Source organism: Thalia democratica, chromosome 6 (assembly GCF_965202585.1).
Source record: "Thalia democratica chromosome 6, ktThaDemo2.hap1.1, whole genome shotgun sequence".
Lineage (NCBI taxonomy): Eukaryota > Metazoa > Chordata > Thaliacea > Salpida > Salpidae > Thalia > Thalia democratica.
The window spans coordinates 1,268,886-1,276,265 of NC_139170.1; positions in this window are offsets into that span (position 1 = coordinate 1,268,886).

Below are 7,380 nucleotides of genomic sequence, written 5' to 3' on the forward strand. Positions count from 1 at the left end.
TAAATTTATGTATAGTCTTATATCAGAAAAACTTTTAATTGTTAGATTTCACTTTAGACTTCAATTTATGGCAAATTAAATTAAAATTATCGTAATAAACTGTATATTGTCCTGACAAAATTAATATCGGTAAAGTATGTCCACACAGTTGATTATAGTTGTTTTTATTTAAATAGTATATTTATTGCATCGACTTACTCGAGCAAGTTTCATCATTTAGTGTTTAAAGAAAAACTGTTTAAGTATGATAAATATTTTTAACTTAACAGCTAAAGCTAAAGAAAAAAAAGTTAGTTATCTTTAAAATAACCCCAAAAAAGTTATAAGTATTTGTAAATCTACTGATAAGAATTTGTATCTGCCATTCAACCATAAAAAAGTCACAAAAATTTAATTTAGACAGACGAAAATCATACAAAGTTTATGGCTGATACATAATTTATATATAATTTTAAAAAAAGTATAATTATTAATTTATCAGCTCAAATCAAGCAAAGCTGTGGTTATGTTAAAAATGTCTTATGATTCGAGCCTATCATCAACGTATAACTATATCAGGAATATTTTGTCAAAAACACTCTTTATTAACAAAATACGCTCGGTAGTAGAATCTTAATTATTATTTTAAGTAATTTATATCTTACCCCTGAGGGTCTTATTAACATTAAACACAGTGCTTTTTACGAAGCCTGGTGTATGGTGTTAACACTTATGTAGCCTTTTAGTTTTGAGAGTGCTATGAAGGCCATTATGATTTTTTCTTTTGTCCAACAACAAAGAAACAAGTAGCAAAGTGTTTGACAGACGGCCGACTTTATGCGAGTATTTAGAATGAGATTAATCCAAAACTCTAGAAGACTGCCAAGCAAATGCATCTAAAGCTTTACCAACTTGATTATTAGTTTCAGTGTCTATTGATTCGTTATATGCAACTTTTTAATAAACACATACTATTTGATATAATGTATAACACTTTTTTAAACTTCCAATGCACATGGCATCAACATGTAATAGTAAATAGATATTTGTTTCTTAGCTTGGCACCTTTTATCAGGTAGATAAATTTTTTAAAAATGCTTAAAGTTCAAAGCAAAAAATAAACAATAATGGCTGAAGATCTGTGAAAGATACATGTCAAGAAAAAAAATCGTGCAATTTATTTCGCTTTTTCACAAAGTTCTGAAGTGGAGGGATTAAAAAAAAACCACCGTAAATAACAAAAATATTTTGGCAAATAAATGTTAAAGTTATCACAATAAAATTAAGACGGTAACTTAAGTTGTTAGTTTTGTATTATAATAAGGGAACATTTTTTTTTGAATGCTAACAATACAAGTTTTGAAAATTTTATTTAAAAAAATTCAACTTTATTTTTTAAAATTTTAGTTGTTCTTAATTTTCTAATTTTTTAAAATTTGTCTTTAGCAAAACTATAAATACTTTTCAATATTCTTTATATAGTCTTTGTTATTTATTTTAATAAGCATGTTTTTTTTTTTATAAATGTCAGCACAATAATAAAACAAAGTTTATTGGACATTTTTAAATTAAATATACTCAAATATTTATTTAACATACGAACTGTTGATGTAATAGTATAGAACTAATGAATATCTTAAAAATATTTTGTTTTTACAAAACTTGACTGCAAATTTATACTACCACTTTAGATTTACAAACTTGTAATGTACATTTGTGATCTAATTTTTTTTAAATAAACAAGTTCTTTCACTGATATTATTCAATAGTGTAATGATATTAGGTCTGTGCTGACCTTTTAAAATTGGTTCGGCTTCATTCTGTTCGAATAGAAGGATGTGTTATTAACGTTTTTACTTTTGTTTCTATGCATTATAAAATAATGTAATTGGCTAAAACATTTTTACTATGTCATAATTCGAGAGAGGTTAAAAAAAAAAAACATCCTCTACCAAAAAGCAAAAAAGCCATAAAGTTGATTAGATTCTAAAGAGAGGAACTAATTTAATAGCTACAAGGTATAATTAACATTTAAATTAAGTACAAAAATGTTGCACTGTAATTTACTTTTAGTTAAATAGTGAAAACTGGAAAGTTTTCAATTAAAGTACCTTAAAAGAGATAAATAAAACTTTATTCTCCCAGATTGTTACAAACAATACAATGTTTCGCTCTTATTTTAAATTATAAGAAATTATCCTTTGTTAAAAAAAACTCTTACTTTAATTTAAGTTATAAGAGTGAAACAAAAATATTGTTTTACTTGCTAGCATAAAATTTTAAGATTGCATTGATTTATTTCTGGTAAAAGTTGATGTTTTTTCCTAAGCTTATACTACAAAAAGATAAACCTTTTGATTTTGAAGGAAAAAAAAATATGCATAACGTAAATAGTATAATCTTAATTTTCATATTGAGTTTTAGTTAAAGTATTTATAGTTGTTCGTATGTTAATGTTACATATATTATAACGTTTTTGACTGTTTTTTATAATAAACTCTTACTTTATGCAACATTGAATAGTATAGTTTTAGCTTTAGTCGGTCATTTAAATCAAACTTTGTTATAATTTGAACAACTTATAACAAGTTATTTTAAATAAACATGTGTTTTTAAAATCGTAGTTTATATAAAATTTCTCAAAACTACAGTTATCCTGTTAAAATATAATGTTGCTTGAATCAATATTTACTTATACAAACAAGAAGCAAACAGCAATCGTACAAAATATCAACAAGTTTTTTTTGTTTTGTCTGTTCTTGCTTTGTTGGAATCATGATTAGTGTTTTATAATCTGGTTAAATTAAATGAAAATAGTATATAATTAAACTATATATTGGAGTTTTAACAATAAATTTTTAAAGAGCTTCACAATTAAGGAGCCTTTATACAATTATGACAAAAGTTAAATTGTTAAAAAGTTTATTACTTAAAAATTGTTTCACAATAGTGCAATGATTACAAGTAAAAAAGTAAACAAACTAACGAGTTGCAAGGGACCAACATTTTATACAGTTTTAGATAACTTTGTTACAATATTTCGAAAATATTTGGCCCTGGTATAAATAATTTTTAGGCAAAACGTTTAAATGAAATACCAACACAATAAAGCTCTTGTTATTGTCAAAAGTTTCAAAAAACACACCTCAAATATTAAATATATTAAAAGAAATAAATCAATATTTCACTTATACCAAAGTGAAAAAACATGTTTTATGGATTTTTAAATTCTGTGTTTTTTTCCTAGATGCTAATTAAGTAACTAAATTATCATCCTTAAATGAACACAAAAAAGTATTTCTTTATGTACAATTCTTTTATACAATTTATCTACATTATTTAAAAGGATATTGTGCTAACAAAGATTTTTGTTAGAGTCACTTAAAACTACCTACAGTTACATTACCAATTCTCTCTTCTTAGTTATTGCTAAGTTGTTTGTTGCATTTTCTGTGGTTGAAAGAGCTGTGTTAATGGTTGTAAAAATAGAGACCTAATATGAGTGCAATGCCATGATGTGTTATACTTTTAATGGTTGATATTGGTAGTAAAAGGTTTAAAATAAGTGGTTAATTTTTCCTTGATTAATTTTATTGCTTAATTATATATATAAGAAGAAATAAAATTCTTAATTTGTATATGTATCAACCACTGAATTTGAATTTTGCTACAATCAACAAGACTTTATAAATTCATCAATTGGAGTCCTACCCTATCAGTTGTTAATCTTAAATCCTAGACCTTTTAGTTTTAACTTTAATAACTAAAAAGTTGTAATAGTCTAAAACAGCATTTACATCAAAAAAATCTGTAGATAAAAGAATAAAAGATCTTTTCCCACACCAGTTTATTGTACTTTGTTAAATGCATTCACAAACTTTTTCTCTCTTATTAGTTTGATATTTTTAGGTTATTTTAATACTCAGGAATGTTGAAGTTTTCACCAAAAACTTATGGATTTTTATAAATTAGATAGTGTGGCCTGATGGTGAAAGGTTCTAATGATGGTTTTGAAAATTCTCTGAGTTAAATGTTGCAAGTTAATAACCCATGGCTGACACTTATTTAATACATCAGGCAAGATTTTTATTCTATATATTTAACCACTTTCTTGTTATTATAATTTTTTTTAAATTCATGCTTCATCAACAATCGCTAAGGTTTAAAACTATTTTGACTTTTGAAAAAATAACACCTGTTCACAGTTTTCTTTCTTTAAATGTTTTGAGATTAAAATTACATATGAGTAACTAACCTTTTCTAAGGTATAAAGTTTGTAATCAAAAATTTATTTACCAAAAAAAAATTTGTCTATAAATTGCAAGGAAAGTTTCCTGAAATTTAAGGTGTTTATCTCAACAAGCGTAGGCGTAGATAGACTATAGGTTATTTTTGTTTATTTTCCATTTTAATCTTCTATTCTCATTAGGAACCAATTGTACTCTTTTAACTTAATGGCATGGGAACATTTATTTTTCACTAAAAATAATGTATGATCTTATATGAAAGCTTGAAGTACAATCTACAAGCCTGTTTTTATAGAATTAAAAAATCTTATATAACTTTTGAAATATTGTAATTTTTATATAAATTTTCTGATACAAACGTATGGACGCAAATTTTTTAAGGTCAATTTTCTCAGAAATTTAAAAAATCACTAAAAATCTATCTTTTCCTTCGTTTTTTGAGCTAGAGACTTCAAATTTTCAGGAAACGTTTCTTTTATAGTTTAAAAGACTTTGAATGTTAGAGTTTTAAAAATATTGAAAAATAAAAATTTTAAATAAAAAAAAACAAAAAAACAAAATTTTATTTTTCAAAATTAAAAAAATCCCTGCATTCAATCTTTTTTAAATTTAATAATACACTTTCTTTCTTTAATCAAATTTGAAGAAGATTGGTTGAAAAATGAAGGAGGAGATACATTTTTAGTGAAATGGTCTTTTTTTTGCGTTTTTAGTTTGCGCCTTCCATAAGGAACCTATTGAGGTCACCAACTTTGATCGCTCATATCTCAAAATTTTTTTCGAATTTTTTCAAACGGTTAAAAATGTCTGATAGCTCAGATAAAACTCTACAAAATAAGACCAACTTGTAAAAATCAAGGTGGACCCCCCTTATGCCCTTAAACCAGCTATATCTCAGGACAGATTTTTTTCTAGATCTACAATACAATAATCCACTTTCAATATTTGTTATTCATAAAAAAATATTCAAGAACATGGTTTTTATGATTCTGAAATGCTTATTTAAAATACTTAAGTCTTGCGGCTAGTTCTTCACTATTTTTAGAAATTACATATAGTTTTAGTTTTTAATCTGAAATTAATATTTATTAGGACATTTGGGTGGTTTTCAGAAAAACAAATTCTGCTAAAGTTAAAGTTTTTTCAAAACATCTATCATTTTTAACATGGTGTTTTTGTGGTATTTGCAAAGCTTCCAGCTGAAAAACGTATTTTTGGTAACAAAATTTCAGCTGAATACTTAAAGGAAGCACCCTAATAGTTATATTTATTATTTAAATAAGCACCCCTATACATTAGAAGCTTTTTATAATGTTTAGAAATTTTAATAAATTTTTTAGTTATAATGAGTATTATAAAAGGTTTCCAATACAAACTTATTTTTCTAGTCCAATTCCCTTCCAAGTTTTAATCAAATATATATCTTCTTTTATTTAAAAATAAATTTACATCAAACTTCTGCAAATATTCATTTCAAAATTATGTACAACTTGTAGAAAGCGGATTACAAAAAATCAAAGTTTAAATAACTTATTTTTATTACAAGATTTATTATTGATAGAATCAATTTTAGTGAGAAAATAAAAAACCTGTTCCATGTTATTCATAATTTATAATAGACTAAAAATTAAAAGAAATTAAAAAAAAGATTGCTTAGAATTGTAAGAGGAGATAGATTTTTGATAAAATACAAAAATTTTACTTTTTTAGTTTGTATTTGTCATTAGAAACCTAATGAATTTTCTTACTTTGATATCTTATATCTCACAAAATATATTTTGAAATTCAAAAGTTGATGAAAAAAAACTGGTAGCTTAGTTTGTTATGAAAAAATAAGAAAAAGTAAAAAAAAAAAATTTGCCTTCCTATGGCATACCATAAAATTTTAGCAAACATTTTTTGAATAGATTAAAACATGATTGCCAAAAAATATGGAATTCTATCAAATCATTGAGTTTGACTATTTTGGTTAAAAAACCTGGAATTTGAAAAATTTTGAACAAAAATACCTGGAATTTTAAAGACTTTTTACAACTAAAGTAATTAAGTTAAAAAAGATATAAGTAATCAATCATATACAAAAAAGAACTATTATTCAAACATTTTTTTTGTTCAAAAACATATTTAAAGTAGCTTTACAGTATCTTTTCAATGTTGTTATATTAGTTAAAATAATTTTTTACCATAAATTTAAATTAATATAAAAATTGGACTAAAAGACTTGTTCTTTAAAAAACCTGAACAAAATTTTAAAAACCTAGAAAATATTTTCAAAAAAGCCTTGGCAACCCTGTTAAATGACTCTTGAATGAATTTAATAAAAATTGTAAAGCCACCATATAAAAGTTTTATAAATTAATTTAAAACATTATGTCTTGTAAATATAGCTTGTATTTATACTCTTCAACTTTTTTATATAAGTAGTTTGTACCAGAAAATATTTTGTCATCATCAATTTTTTTATTATTAAAAAACACATTCAAAATAGTTTACAGTATCATTTCAATGTTGTTATACTATTTTAAACATTTTTTACTTTAAACTTAATTATAAACCAATAATAACTAATAGACCCAAAAACGTGTAATTTTAAAAACCTGGAAGAAATTTTGAAAACCTTGAGAAAATTTCTCAAAAACCAGTGGCAACCCTGTCTATGGCCTTGATTTCTATAGTAAAAAATCAAAGCTTGTAGAAGGCGCAAAAAAATTACAACTTAATTTGCTTAAAAATAATTTTGTATATAAAAACTAATTGTTTTATTGTTTAATATTTAATTAAATGAAGAGTAGTAATTTTCTTCTAGTATTTTAAAACTTTCAGTACTTAAATGACTTAATTACATTAATGGTTTTAAGCTGTTAATATCTAAGTTTGATGTATTATTTATTGTTGTTCACCAAATTTATTTCTTATTTAATTACTCCAAGAAATTTAACTAAATAAAATCTATATAGTTATATATTAAGTACATGTAATTAGTTTATTCTTATGCTCACTAAGTTAGTTATTAACAAATAAATATTTTAAATTTTTATGGTACCTGCCAAATTCAATTTTGATTGTTATATAATACACATGAGTTTTAATTTTCAAATAAGATCATATAGCTTAAAAATAGTAGATAAAAGACTTTTTTATTTAAAAAAATTTA